This window comes from Rattus norvegicus, chromosome 17 (assembly GCF_036323735.1).
Source record: "Rattus norvegicus strain BN/NHsdMcwi chromosome 17, GRCr8, whole genome shotgun sequence".
Taxonomy (NCBI): Eukaryota; Metazoa; Chordata; class Mammalia; order Rodentia; family Muridae; genus Rattus; species Rattus norvegicus.
The window spans coordinates 59,362,521-59,378,411 of record NC_086035.1 but is presented as its reverse complement, the minus strand read 5'-3'; the positions used below and the strand labels follow the sequence as shown (position 1 = coordinate 59,378,411).

The 15,891-nt window shown below is 43.7% G+C and overlaps 1 pseudogene; it reads left to right on the top strand.

Moving 5' to 3' along the window:
- Positions 1 to 2,302, top strand: part of Fam95c (family with sequence similarity 95 member C) — a 40,041-nt pseudogene extending 37,739 nt beyond the window's left edge.
- The last annotated feature ends 13,589 nt before the right edge of the window (positions 2,303 to 15,891 follow it).

Sequence of the window (15,891 nt, the reverse complement as noted above, 5' to 3'; positions counted from 1 at the left end):
CTCGGGACTATCATTCTCGTAACTCGTTCTTAAGTTACACTGTTCACTATTAAATTTTTCGATTACCTTTTATACGTTTTTAGATTGTCATATTACATGAATGCTCACACAAGTGTAAACCAGAGCTGAGGTTGTGGCTGGGCGGGAGAGAGCTTCCTAGCATGTGCCATGAGCTGCTTCCAAATCACAGCGATCCACATGCACCGTACACACACCGAGGATAAATTAAAATTGTTTATAATTTTTTTAAATGTATTTTATTTTTAAAACTTATGTGTGAAAAACTAAAACAAAAAATGCTGTCATAAAATTTGGAGGCAAATTGATGGAACTAGAAAAGCATGACCTGAGGTAACCCAGATCCCGAAAGACAGACATACTGTGTACTCACTTATAAGTAGGTATTAGCTATTAAAAATAGTCAGACCCAGAAAGGCTAAATAACAAGAAAGACTGTAGGGGGTGACTCCTGGATATTCCTGGAAGAGAATTCAACTGGTGAACTGAAGGTGGGTAGAGATGTGACCAAAAGGGACCAGGTAGGGGACAGAAGGATGAATGGAAGGGCATTTGAGGGGCAATTAGGTCCCCTAGTAAAGGGAAAACTTCCAGGAATCTATGAGAGTTATACCAGTGAGGATTCCTAGTAATGGAGGATGGAGAACCTGAACCAGCCATCTCCTAGAACCAGGCAAGACTTATAGTGCTGAAACTGGAACACCACCCAGAAAAAAAAATTGACTTACAACCCTGGCCTAGCCCAATCACAAGGTATGAGAGAGACCACAGCAGACACTGTTTGGATGGACAGGAACTGGAAGTTGGATAGTCCAGAGATCTATGGCAGAACTAAACAGAACTGGCCAAACGGGGAGTGTCAATGAAATTATTGCTAATATTCTACTCTAGTCATAGACTGGACACTATCCAATTATATTTTAAAAGGCTTCATCTAGCAACTGATAGGAAAGGATGCAAAGGCCCGCAGTCAAACATTAAGCAGTGAGGAAAGAAAGGAAGGATTATAGGGGACAGATGGGTTAAGATAACACAAGAACATGGCCCACAGAACTAACTACTTAGGGCTCATAAGAGCTTAGAGAAAATGAGGTGGCTGTCACAGAACCAACATGGGCCTGTGCCAGGGCCACTGAATATGAAATGGTTGTTTAGCTTGGGATTTTTATGGGACGCTGAAGAGTGGGAGTGGGATGTCTCTTATTCTTAAGACCCTTTTCCTTTTACTGAGTTGCTTCATCCAGCCTCGGTATGAGGATTTGTGCCTAGACTTATTGCATCTTGTTATTCGGTGTTCAATTGCTATCCCTGGGAAGTTTGGTGCTTTCTGAATGGAAACACAGGACAAGTGGATCTGGGGAATTAGGGTTTGATTCCTGCAACCCACATGGTAAAAGAAAATCACTCTCATAAGTTATCCTTTGATTTAGACAAATGTGCCATGGCAGAAGCACACTACTTCTCACATATGCAAAAGAAATGTCAATAAAAAAATTAAAAGTTTAAAAAGAACTTATGTGTGTGTCTGAGTGTAGGTATGTGCATGTGAGGGATGGTGCCCACTGAGGCCAGAAGGGAGTGTTGTTTCCTCTGGAGTCAGACTTTACAGGAGTTATGAACTGCTTGACCAAGTGCTGGGGACTGAATGGTCCTCTAGGACAGCAGCAAATGCCCCTAACCACTGAGCCATCTCTCTAGTCCCCGTGAATAGAAACACTATAAGAGTTGTTACTGACTTCATATATTCAAGACTACAGAATTCTTTTTTTGAATGCATTTAAATAGTTCTCTGAGTTACTGATGCAAAATGCATATTCAACACAGCACAGGTCATTGGATCCTGATTTGATTTGATTTTACGATTTATTTTTTTATTTGGATCCTGACTTTGAATGACACACCACTTTCGTCTGTCTCAGGGAGAAGCGGCAGCTGCAGACAACTTAGTGTGTGCTCGCGAGACTCCACGTGCTTCCTTCCTAACCCAGATGGAGCTTGAAATGAAAAGGATCGAATCTGCTATCGCCGAAGTGAACACCCAGGAATGCTTGGTTAAAAAAGAGCTGGACGTAATTAAGCAGCTGTACCGAGGAGAGTTAGAACACATAGACAGCGTGTCATTGGAGCAGACCGTGTAAATGGAGGGGAGCCACGGCAGGAGGACCCTGGGCCTCACCGCGGAAGCACAGTCGCAGAGAACCCAGCTCATGATCATTGTAAACCGCTAGAGTAACGGAACAGTGTAAATCTGGAAAATATGTTGATAAATGAGCGTCCTCTAAAATGCTAGTCCAGGACAGTGTTTCTTCCTCCATTTTTCATGACATATGGCATTTCCTACTTTAATATTCTTACATAGTTGATTTAATAGATCTGATCTTTAATTTTTTATGAACGTCTCTAGATAGCGATTTGTATTATTATAAGTTAAATAATTATAGCTTAATTTGTAGAGTTCCCATAAATATTAACATCAAAAGTTTAACTGTTGGGAAGAGTATAGCTTAAACCCAAACCTTCAAGCGCTCCTGACACTCACTGTGGGCCCATTCTGGCATGGGCAATCTAACGTTCTTGTGATGTTCATTGTTACCACTAGAGGGAGTAGGCAGAGGGGCTGCCATTTGGAGTCTCTCCCAAAACGCATTGTTGGAATACAGGGAAGGACCAACAGAGGAGCTGAAGTACCAGAACTTCCAGGGTAGTTAGAATAATTCCTCATTCAGTGTGGGCAAGAGTGTGTGGTCAACAGAAAGGGCAGCCCCACCTCGCTGTCTTGGTGAGGATGTGCAAATAGCCCTAGAACTAGTCACTACACTGGACCTCAAGTTCTTGTTGTTCAGGATGATTCCTGAGTTCCAAACACTTCTGGCCTATGAGTAGATAAACAGATAAAGAGAACTAATACTAATAATTTTCCTTGGAGAGTTTTCAAAACACCTGGAGCTTAGTTTAATAAATACAGATATTGTTGGAAATTTTCCTTTTTAGTTCTATTTAAATAGATGCTTTCTAAAGTGATGCTTTAATAATTTATACGTAATGAAATACACACTATAAACAGATTAGCATACCTTCACCTTAGAAAGTTACCTTCTCAGTACAAGTATATCTTTGTTATTATTGAGTTAGTCCTTGGACATCTTGATACCATGCATATTACTACATTCTGGTTACTCTATCTCTCTTATTTCCCTCTTGCCCCATCAAGCTCCTCTCTCCCCTACTTGCCCCTTTCTGTGTTTGTTTTGCAGTGAGGCCCCGTGGGACTCTCCTTCTGCAAACCCAGTGCAAGCATCTGCAGGTGTTGAAAGTCCATAGCCACAATGGCTGTCCTATCCAGAAGACATTTGGCAGCCTTTTTGGCTGCCTTTTCTTTCTGCCTTCTGTTTTGTGGTGTTCCCCGAGCTTTGAAGGGGAACAGCATGCTTGTCTTGCTTAGGCCTGAGCACCCCAGCATCCCTTTCTCAGCCCTGTAGGGATTAGTGTTCCCAGTGACACACCAAGGGGTCGTCTCTATACACCCTCCACAGGCCAAGGGTTCCTCCTGATATGTTCCACTCTCCTTTCACTCTGGACTGCCCCCCTCAGAAACATATATATCTCTTCAGAATGATTGTAAACTACAGAAGTTCACAGTGAATGTGTTCTGGTAAGTTTTTGTGTTAAAACATTACTCAGTGAGAAACTTCATTTGCAGCAGTTAAGAAAATGTTCATTTGGGGTTGGGGATTTAGCTTAGTGGTAGAGCGCTTGCCTAGCAACCGCAAGGCCCTGGGTTCGGTCCCCAGCTCTGAAAAAAAAGAAAAGAAAAAAAAAAAAAGAAAATGTTCATTTATCTTAAAACTGAGAATAAGATACCCAGGTTTTGATGCTCACAACCTCACAGCTCTATTCAAAGCAGAAAGGTAGCAAACCTTGAGGCCTCCGTGAGGTGTGGCTCTAAATTACACTGCTCTAACAGAGCCCTGCCTTCAACTCTCTTCCACTAGAAATGTTTGTAAGAGTTTGGGGCTCAGTGGAAAATTCCTGCCAAGAGAAAACCCCAGATGATATCAACTGCAAATTCATGGCAGCTAGAGTGAGGCTAGAGACATTTCCAAGTGGGCTTAACATTTTTCCTCTGAGTTTCAACTTTCTGGTATGATTCTTAATTTTTAAAAAATATTTCTAAAAAATTACTGAAATAGTGACCTGTTTAATCAACTGTGCTTTGCTGGGTATGGTCACAATAATGGGCATTAATTACACAAGAAAACAAACTTTGTAATTTACTAAAATGGGCCATGTACCTTTTTTTTTAAAATCATTTTTGTCTCTTGAACTATTTCTTTTTTTTTTTCTTTTTTTTTCTGAGCTGGGGACCGAACCCAGGGCCTTGCGCTTGCTAGGCAAGTGCTCTACCACTGAGCTAAATCCCCAACCCCTATATCTTTTTTTAAAAATTACATATATTTCTTTACTTACATTTCAAATGTTATTCCCTTTCCTGGTTTCCTATCCATACCCCCCCATCCTCTCCCCCTCCCCCATAGGGGTATTCCCCCATCCATGCCCTTTATTGCACCCCCCATATTCCCCTACATTGGGGGTCCAACCTTGTCAGGACCAAGGGCTTCCCCTTCCACTGGTGCCCCAACAATTCTCTGCCACATATGCAGTTGAAGCCCTGAGTCAGTCCATGTATAGTCTTTCAGTAGTGGTTTAGTCCCTGAAAGCTCTGGTTGGTTGGCATTATTGTTCTTATGGGGTTGCAAGCTTCTTCAACTCTTTCAATCCTTCCACTAATTCCCCCTAAGGGGGTCCTGTTCTCAGTCAGTGGTTTGCTGCTAGCATTGACCTCTGTATTGGACACACTCTGGATGTGTCTCTCAGGAGAGATCTATATCTGGTCCCTTTCCGCATGCATTTTTTAGCTTCATCAATCTTATCTAGTTTTGGTGGCTGTATATATATATGGGCCACATGTGGGGCAGATTCTGAATGGCCATTCCTTGAGTCACTGCTCTAAACTTTGCTTCCATATTCCCCTCCCATGGATATTTTTACCCCCTTTTAAGAAAGAGTGGGAGCATCCGCATTTTGGTCATCCTTCTTCTTGAGCTTCCTGTGGTTTGTGGATTGCATCTGAGGTAGTTCCAACTTTTGGGCTAATATTCACTTATCAATGAGTGCATACCATGTGTTTTTCTGTGATTGGGTTACCTCACTCAGGATGATATTTTCTAGTTCAATCCATTTGCCTACGAATTTCATGAAGTCATTGTTTTTGATAGCCGAGTAGTACTCCATTGTGTAGATGTACTACATTTTTTTGAAGCCATTGCTCTGTTGAAGGGCATCTGGATTCTTTACAGCTTCTGGCTATTATAAATAAGGCTGCTATGAACATAGTGGAGCATGTGTCTCTGTTGTATGTTGGAACATCTTTCGGGTATATGCTCAAGAGAGGTATAGCTGGGTCCTCAGGTAGTAGAATGCCTAATTTTCTGAGGAACCTCCAGACTGATTTCCAGAGTGGTTGTACCAGTCTGCAATCCCACCAACAATGGAGGAGTGTTCCTCTTTCTCCACATCCTCGCCAGCATCTGTTGTCCCCTGAGTTTTTGATCTTAGCCATTCTGACTGGTGTGAGGTGAAATCTCAGGGTTGTTTTGATTTGCATTTCCCTTATGACTAAGGATGTTCAACATTTCTTTAGGTGCTTTTTGGCCATTCAATAATCCTCAGCTGAGAATGTTTTGTTTCGCTCTATATTCCATTTTTTAAATAGGATTATTTGGCTCTCTGTAGTCTCACTTCTTGAGTTCTTTGTATATTTTGGATATTAGCCTTCTATCAGATGTAGGATTGGTAAAGATCTTTTCCCAATCTGTTGGTTGACATTTTGTCCTAATGACAGTGTCTTTTGCCTTACAGAAGCTGAGATGTACCTTTCTTAAGTTGATTCAATAAGTGTGCTTCAAAGTTTTGAATCTGGACTGCTTCATGCATATAGAGAAAGAACCATCAGTGGCCTCTGCAGGGAATCAAATAGGGTACAAATATAAAATGCCCCAAAGCTCCCACCAGAGAAATCAGAGACTCTGTTGTTATGATGGTTCTATCTTTATTATTTAAGGGTCCATGATTACCAAAGAATGATAGCCTGGACTCAAGTAGTATATAAACACAACTATGAAGACCCCACATGAGCTCACAGGCAGGAATTAAAGCACATTAGGGGGATTGTGGGGAGGGGGTAGGTGATCTCTATCTTAATCTGTTGGGTCATTCCAGAACCATTGCTGTGGAATGGGGGACTGGAAACTGTTGTTGAGGAAGTCTGGAAACTGCTCTTGTCCCATTGTCCTTGTCTCAGGCCAGGTGGAGGGACAGCTTCTGAGGCCTGGACTTGCCTGGACTTGCCCCATTCTTGGAAACAGAGATTTAGGCCTAGTCTCCTGAACTGCCAATTTGAAGCCTGTCATGTAAGAGGCCAAACTTACTCCATCTTGGAAACAGCCTCCATCTTAAAAGAAAAAAAAAAGAAAGAAAAGAAAAGAGGCCCAGAGAACTTGACCCACAGCTGAACCCAACTGCAACCAAGAACCAGGAAGGACCCCAGGGCTTTTCCTTGGCCACAGTTACTCCCTAGCTACTTCCTAGCAACAGTTAGTCAAGTTCAGTCTGATTGTTTCAGATGTACTTTAGACCATTTGTAATTGTATACGGTTCCACCCACCTGTCAGCATACAATAGTCATCCTATTAGATGCTGGCCATGCTGGACACTCCTCCCTCAGCCCTCCCTGGCTTGCCATTTCCTATAAAACCTCGTCCCAATGAGAGTTCCGGGTTGCTGCACCAAACTGTCCATGGGTTGGCTGTGAGTAATCCCATAGAGGCCTGGAGGGCATGGCCAATGAATTTCCCTTCCCAGACACTCATCCCTGCAAAAGGTATTTAATCTGTGGCCCACCCTGAGAAATGGGGTATGGTTTTACTCATCCACTTTCTGCCATGACAATAAACACCTTAAAACCATGGGCTATCTCTTTTCATTGGGATATGCAGTAGGGAGCCATGGAGAAGGCCTTTGCCTACAGAGCTGCTGTCTAATCTCCAGTAAAAGGACTCTCTGCGCTTCCAGCGATGGCCCCACCAAGCCAAAGACTCCCACAAGGGAATAGTTGGAGCTCTTCTTTTTTTCCCCCTCAACCCAGGCTAGATCCAGTCCCACAGGCCCTCACTCTGTTCTTAGCTCTTCTGCAGTATCTAGAGGTGCCTGGGTATCTGGGCATGGGGATCCCTGAGCCAACTATGGCTGTCCCAAGCCTCAGACTGTGCTTCCCCACCCCACTGGAATGGTGTCCTGTGGCTTCCCTATACAGCCTAACACAGTATGAGGTAAGTGCAGTCAAACTCCCCACATCCTGGCTCACCAAGAGGGAGATCCCTGTAGCAAAGTGGACATGGGACCCACAACTTTGCTGAAGTGTGATGGTGCACACTGGTTCAGAATCACACGTGGCTTTATTTCTGTGCCTGGGACTTTTATGTTTGGAAAGCACAGGTGGCACTAAGCAGAGGGTAGAGACCCTAGATCCTTGTGTTTTTATTGCAGGACATTATCCTTGTATTAGGCTGCAGGCTAGCTCCTGGAGTAACTGACAAACTGTCCCCAGAACAGGGCATGTACTACAGGACCTGGACCTACTCACAAGCCTGAGTCAGGATAGACATATAATGCTGGAGGTTAAGTAAGGGTCAGAATATAAACAAAGTGGTGGTTCATGAAACAGGACCTAAAGAAGAGTAGGTGCCATGGGTTGATGTCTGAGCAGCTGTCTTCAGAGAGTTCCTCTCCAGGGGAGCATGCAGAGAAGGTTGCCATGCTCTCCTCTAGCAGACTGATCAGATTTGGGGGTGTTTACATCATGCCTATTCTTACAACTTATCTGTCACCATGGACTGAATTCATGGTAAAATGGGACTTGCTGAAAAGCACACTCCTGTCTTGGGTGTGCCCATGCTGAGGGAGAGATTGCAGGGACAGGAGCGATGTGAGCCCGTCCTGCTAGGCCTGATTGTTTTGTATACACTGTATCCCACTTTTCTTGCTTGCACACATTAATTTCTGGAGGCTTGTCTTTCTGCATTGTCTCATTCTGAACTCTTCTGTTGCAGGAGCACAAGAGCCCAAACTGCTTCTGGTGGTGTGGAGAGGGAACTGGAGTCCTCTCCATAATTCTTGTGCTCGGTCTCACAGATTCCAAGCTCCTGCCTGGCCATTGGGAATCTGGGGGTCTCAAGAGGGAGGAGTAAAGCCAGACTCAGCCTTTCTCCTGGCATGCTATGAGTTTGGACATAGGGAAAGGGAAGTTTGGGAGGTAAGAGCTGTTCTGGCTGAGCATTCTGTGATAGATGTCACTTGGGATATAGCATTCTTGTGTATAGGTTGTTGACTAGTAACTAACAAAAACAAGGAGGCTCTTTGAAAAGTGGTGGGTGCTTTATTTGGGAGCATGTTAGGGAGAGGAGACTGCGTAGAGGTTGTCTACTTGGGGACGCATGAAGGGTGGCCATTAAACCCTGCTCTCAGCTGCTCTGTGAACTGTGGTGCCACTTATCAAATGCTGACTATTGCTGTCTCCGAGTTGGTGTCAAAGGCTTTGTCTTCAGATCCCCAAATGCCCTAGTTTTCCTTAACTGTCATGGGAAGAGGAGAGGCCTCAACTTGCCTGTCCCTCATTCTCATGAGCAGAGGCCAGGGAAGTTCAGCTGGGAGGCGGCAGTGGAGCCCAGCTACAAGCCATGCTCTCCTGGGCTGCCATGGGTCCCTGCTGTAAGCTGTGCCCTCCTGGGTTGCATGGAGCCTCATTGTAAGCTGTGGTGTCCTTCTGGGTTTCACAGATGTCTCTGCTGGAACCTCCTCCAGAACTCTAGGGGCTGAGCTTGGGACAGGCCTGCAGAAGAGAATTTGCTCTCCAGGCTCAGAGAGATCAAGGCATGTCAACAAGAACAGAAAGAACATGCATGCATACAGTGAAAGTGACAGAGGGCTATGTTGTCATCCTTCCCTCTTCATAGTCTAGCCCAGGTTACCAGTTGTCTTCAGGACTCAGGAAGTAGAGACCATCCTGCATTATCAGATCTAAACTTGTAGCAACATTTTCCTGGTCCAGCTCTTTGCTAAATGCACTGGTGCTCTCATTCTGAACACAGATACTGAACTCTGCAGGTTCAGTATCAATGATGTAGACATCTTTTTTCATGAAATGAAATATGAAGAGGCTTGAATTTTATTAGTGTAGGGGTCCCTACCCTCATCCTCAGGGAATCCTATTTGTCCTCTGGACATGAAAGCTAGCATAGCTCTGGGGGGAACCCTAGCTCTCTTCACTCATTGGTCAGGCTCCACAGGCCAGTCCTGGGCAAGAGCTTCGATAGTCTGGAAGAGTCTGGTCTTCCTTCCTATGTTAAATGTATCAAAAGAAACCAGGTCCAGAGCAGGGCAAAGATTCACTCTCACGTAGCAGACTCCTCTGACTCCTGACTTCCTGGTCTAAAAGCATGATTGTGGATTCCAAACCAACATTCAGTGCTGCCAATGCCAGGAGTGCCAGGGCACCAGGAGGCTCTGCTCTTACAATGTTGCAAAATTCTGGGATACAACAACATCCTGGTGGCACTGCTTCCAGTTCCATTTTTCCTGATCCAACCCAAGCTTCTGGACATTAGCAAAGAGTGCATATGATACCCACCACTCAATTATAGAGAAAGGTAAGGAGAATATGGTCTCTTAATAACACCCCCCAACATACACACATTTGAGGCCTACCCTCTGCTCTGACAGAAGGTATTCTGAGACTGGTGTTTTAGAAATCCCACACTCTGAGCCCCTGGCTGATAGCCAGACCTGTGAGAGAGTCTTTCCTCACAGTCGGTAGGCTCCTCTTTTCCTGGAAAAGAGTTCTATGTATGGATCTTGTAGACTCCTAAATTTGAGGGGTCAGCCTACTGGAAGCAGTCTTAGATTACTTTGTGTGAACCCAGGTTTATAAGCAGGATATCAGAAAATCCTGCGGACATAATGGCTGTTCCCGCTGCTTTTGATAGTGCATACACATTAACTCTAGTGTGTGCCCAGGCCTAAGGGCCATCCAGAAAGGTAAGCCAGCCTGAAGGGAGCTCCAAATGCATCCAACAACAGGAATGGAATGTTTGAACTCTTGCCTGGTTACTGTTATTGCATCTTGGCATCTTGACAGATGCAGTGTTTGTGTGTGTGTCACATGCACACATGCACACATGCACACACGCACACACGCATTTTGTTCCTATCCAGCACTCTTCTCAGAAGACAATATGTCTGCTGTCTTCAGTGACTCTGGTGGTGAGTCTTTCTGGCCTGCTTTGTCCTGTTCAATTTTTTGTGTTTTGTTCTTTTTTAAAAATGTCATTGTTTCAAGATGCACTACTTTCCCCCAAACAGGAAGGGTCACAAAGAGTTAGAGGGACAGTAGCCAAAGATGGCAATGAGGTTTAGACCTGGTGCTGACAGAAGAAAGATGTGAGTAAGGCTGTGTGAGCTGGTGTACCATGCATGCATGACAGGTAGGAGCTGAGACACCAAGTCACTTTCAGTCCCTCAGATAAGGATGCTGGGACTGATCTCACATATTCATCCTCAATGATTTTGTATACTTGTTTAAGGACATTTATTTATAGATGTGACACAGGCTGGCCTAAACTCTCTAAGTATTTGAACATGACCTTAAAAACGTGGACATCTGTTCATCCTGTCTCCTCTGAGAACTGGGATTACAGGCATGTGCCACCAAGCCTGGCATGTGTGGAAAACGGAATGGAACAAAAATGGCTCTGAAATCTTGCTTCCTCCTGTTGAGGGCTGTAAGAAAGTATCTTTTTTATCTTCAATCATCCGACTGCTGAGTTCCTTATCTTTCAAACAATTGGAAAGCTCACATTTAATTGCAAGTGGTGGCTGGGAAAAATAGTGCTTGCCCTCTGAAATCCTATCACTTGAGAGGTGGATGGAGAATGATCAGGAGTTCAAGGCCAACTTCAGCCAGATAACAGACTAGAGGCAACTCTGGGCTACACGAAATTCTTCTTGAACAAAACAAAAGAGATACCAAGGTGTGGCCACTTTGCAAGTCAGCATGGAGAACTCTCAAAAAGCTAAAAAATAAATCCACAGATGACAAAGCCATACCACCCATCGATATACTTCCAAAAGAATGGAATCACACTTCCCAGAAACTTGGTCTGTTAAGTTCATTGTCCGCTCCCCCATCTGGGGGCGTCTACTGATGTAGTCAAAACAAGGAACACATCCACTATGGTGCTATCCAGCTGTTAAAAAGAATGGAATCACGACAGTTCAGGTGAATGGATGGAAACAGCCCATGTGATCCTGAGGTGACTCAGATCCAGAGGGAAATCGCTGCATGTTCTCAGTTGTTTTTGAGCTTCAGTAAGGCACAGAGGACAGCTACATTCATTAGTCTCAATTAGGATGCTCCGTCCTGAGACAAGTTCAGAGGATAGAGGTCAATAAGGTCAACTGTAGTATGTCCTTCTTCTCTGACCTTAAATAAATAGCACAACTTCAAAATGTCTTCCAACTGTGTTCCTGCTCTATGGCAGCATGAACCTGGGGAAATCTAAAAATGATGTGAACTAAAATATCAGGCGATGGCCATCTTTTATTGCTACTGCTGTTGCTGTTGCTATTGCTGTTGCTATTTTGTTTTGTTTTGTTTTGTTTTGTTTTGTTTTGTTTTGTTTTGTTTTTAGAGACATGATTTCTCTGGATAACAAACCCTTGCTATTGAGGACTCACTTTATAGACCAAGCTGACCTTGAACTCACAGAGATCCTCCTTCTCTGCCTTCAGAGTGCTGGGATTAAAGGCATGCACCACCATGCCCAGTGCAATAGCCATCTTTATTAAGAGCAGCAGACAATTTATAGTCTGAGGTCATGTGAGCAAAGCTCACTTGAGTGCGAGTTGTATACAATCACAAGGGCAAGGTCACAGGAGTTCAGACTGGATAAAGTCAAAAGGACAATCCAGGCTTGGAAGCATCACCTCCATAAGGACCGTAAAATGAGTGATGTGAAACTAACCCACTGTTACAGCTGGGAGGGGCACAAAAGCACATGCCAAGAACAGCCCCTCTCGTGGATGGACAGCAGCTATAAGATGCTTGGAATTTCCTCACAAGCTTTCAGAAATCTTCTTCACACAGCGTCGTTCATGGACCGTGTTCTGACCCAAGAATTTTTAGCATACCTGAACATGTAAACATGGTGATCATTCACTTTCAACATTAATCAGAAACACAAAGACTTCTGAGAACCACACACTCTGCCAAAGGCTTCCTCAGTGTGTGCCCTCCCTTGATGGCACCTCCTGGGGAAAGCCTTCAAGGCCCACAGCCTCCAGAGTTTTACTTTAATCCATACATTTCCCATTAATTTTTAATGTGTCATTTGACTTTTGTAATTTTAAAATAAAGAGAAAATTTAAAATAAGAGAAAATGACTATACCACCTTTTATGACTTTCAGTTTTCTCTAGTTTTCAGACAAAAGAGTTCTCTATGTAGAAAAGAATTATCTTATAGATAAAATGTTACAAAGTAAAAAATTGAAATCCCTCACAAAGGCAAATGTGCACAGACACATATCCATACACACACAGTCTGGCCAGGTCGAGCCACCTGTCTCATCAACTCCTCAAGTGTTCACGCATGCTTCCATACATACATAGATACGTACATACATACATAGATACATAGATACATACATACATATGTACATACATACATAGACACGTACATACATAGATACGTACATACATACATACCTTCATAGGTACATATAAACAAACATACATTTGGATGGATGAATGAACAGACAGACAGATGGATGGATGGATGGAGGGAGGGAGGAATGGAGCAGAGACCCCCCAAGCCACCAACCTTATTTCTTGTATTTGGCCTTTTTACACCTTCCTAGACAAAAGTTCTTAGAAAATTACATCAGAGATAAAATGTTATATAAAGTGGGCATTACAGAGGGATGTTGACATTAAGTTCAAGGCAGTGTTTCATCCTATTATGTTCATTATGTGTTCACAGAAATTTTCACATGCCTTGCTTATCCTTTTTTTTTTTTTTTTTTTTTTTTTTTTTTTTGGGAGCTGGGGACCGAACCCAGGGCCTTGCACTTGCTAGGCAAGCGCTCTACCACTGAGCTAAATCCCCAACCCCCACATGCCTTGCTTATCATAGTGTACATCTACAGCTTCATACTAGGTCGAAAAGGTTTTTCCTTGAACACTAATGTGTCCCAAGTCTGTTTCTCTTTTTAGTGTAATTACTAAAGCGCACTGTATTTTATTATGCAGCTTTGGCTTACTATTATGAGGAATGGGCACATTCTATTCTTTTTTTTTTCTTTTTCTTTTTATTAACTTGAGTATTTCTTATTTACATTTCAACTGTTATTCCCCTTCCTGGTTTCCTGGCTAACATCCCCCTAACCTCTCCTCCTCCCCTTCTATATGGGTGTCCCCCTCCCCACCCTCCCCCTATTGCCGCCCTCCCCCCAACAATCTAGTTCACTGGGGGTTCAGTCTTAGCAGGACCCAGGGCTTCCCCTTCCACTGGTGCTCTTACTAGGATATTCATTGCTACCTATGAGGTCAGAGTCCAGGGTCAGTCCATGTATAGTCTTTAGGTAGTGGCTTAGTCCCTGGAAGCTCTGGTTGCTTGGCATTGTTGTACATATGGGGTCTCGAGCCCCTTCAAGCTCTTCCAGTTCTTTCTCTGATTCCTTCAACGAGGGTCCTATTCTCAGTTCAGTGGTTTGCTGCTGGCATTCGCCTCTGTATTTGCTGTATTCTGGCTGTGTCTCTCAAGAGAGATCTACATCCGGCTCCTGTCGGCCTGCACTTCTTTGCTTCATCCATCTTGTCTAATTGGATGGCTGTATATGTATGGGCCACATGTGGGGCAGGCTCTGAATGGGTGTTCCTTCTGTGTCTGTTTTAATCTTTGCCTCTTTATTCCCTGCCAAGGATATTCTTGTTCCCCCTTTTAAAGAAGTAGTGAAGCATTCACATTTTGATCATCCGTCTTGAGTTTCATTTGTTCTAGGCATCTAGGGTAATTCAAGCATTTGGGCTAATAGCCACTTATCAATGAGTGCATACCATGTGTGTTTTTCTGTGATTGGATTACCTCACTCAGGATGATATTTTCCAGTTCCAACCATTTGCCTACGAATTTCATAAAGTCATTGTTTTTGATAGCTGAGTAATATTCCATTGTGTAGATGTACCACATTTTCTGTATTCGTTCCTCTACATTCTCTTCTTGATTCTGACTTTATTACATCTTTCTAGCAAAACAACTGAGACCATCTCTTAATAATTTCTTCCTAAACATATTTGAATCAAATCAGAAATTCTATAGAATCATTAAATCATCTGAACAGCCTTATTCATAAAAGTTCATCTTCATGTTGATCTACAGGTAATATGCTCAATAGTTTGGGCTGATGACCAGGGGTTATTGTATTAATTTTAATGACAGGAAAGACATCAGCTGCAAGGAGCAATGCTGCAATGAAGTCCTTTTGGACCTTGCCTCATAGAGCTCACTCATCACAGACCAAGCAAAATTGGTGGGCCACCTCCAGGTAGGCCACCTGCTAGCCCTCGCCTATCCTAGATGGCTCCTGACACTTTAAAGCCTCAGTTGTGTCATGTGATGCTTTTCTGGAAACTGTCTTATGAGAGGATGTGTTTGCTGAAGCAGACTCATGGCAGGATATTTTGCAGAGAACTGACTCATATTGTGTTCCACTGTTCCTGGAAGCTGCCTGCAAAAAGACTGTGTGATGTTTTTCCTAGAGTGGATGCTTGAGAGAACCATGACTTTTGGAAAGTGTACAAATATTAACCCAACAGACAGGGGATGATGCTGTGTGGTATTGATTCGTTGGGGTTTCCTGATGCTGGACTTGGATGCTGAAGCTGTGGCACTGGTTCACCTCACCTACTTGATGGATCGTCATTTGTCATGGCTTCATAAAAATGCACCAAAGAACTTCAGGTGATATTCTGGCAGCTTCCTGCTGCTTCCATGAACTCTGGTCGATTGGGAGAGCCTCTGTTTCTTCTGGATTGAGCTGCCATTGCTGATTCGTGAATGGTGTTTGTCAGAGGTCTGAGTTACCACTGCTGACTTATGGGAACTAAACTACTGAAATTCGGGCCAAATAGATCGGATTCGCCCCCAAAGAACTATTTCTAACTAGATCTACATCCCTTTTTGCCCCATTAACCTTCCCTTTCCACTGCTTCTGGCGAGTGGTGAGCCAGAAGGGAAGTTAAAGCATTTACGTACACTTAGTAAAGTTCTGAAAAATGTAAGCCTACATGGTCCACCACCGTGGAAGTTAACCATTCCTTCAAGAAAATCAAAATGGTGTAAACAGTGTAGCATGACACGCCCCCTTCAGACCCTGACATAGCGCGGACCTCAGTTTCAGGAGCCTGAAACGAAAGCAGAAACCACTTTCAAGGGCACCTGGTCAGTCTGACCTCAGAGCACATGACCTTAGCCTTAGGACCCCAGCAAAGTGCAGTCAGCCCCAACGACCTGTATGTCTACCACCACTCTCAGGCACAGACCTGATCTCTGTCAAAGCAGTCACTTGCACCTCCCATCCTCCAAGATGGTCTCTCTCCATGGAGCCTCTCACAGGAGCAGTGTGGTCTCCTTGGTAGACTGTTTATGCCCAGTACAAGCCTGCTGAGTGGACACCATAACCACAAGTAATCAACAAAAAAG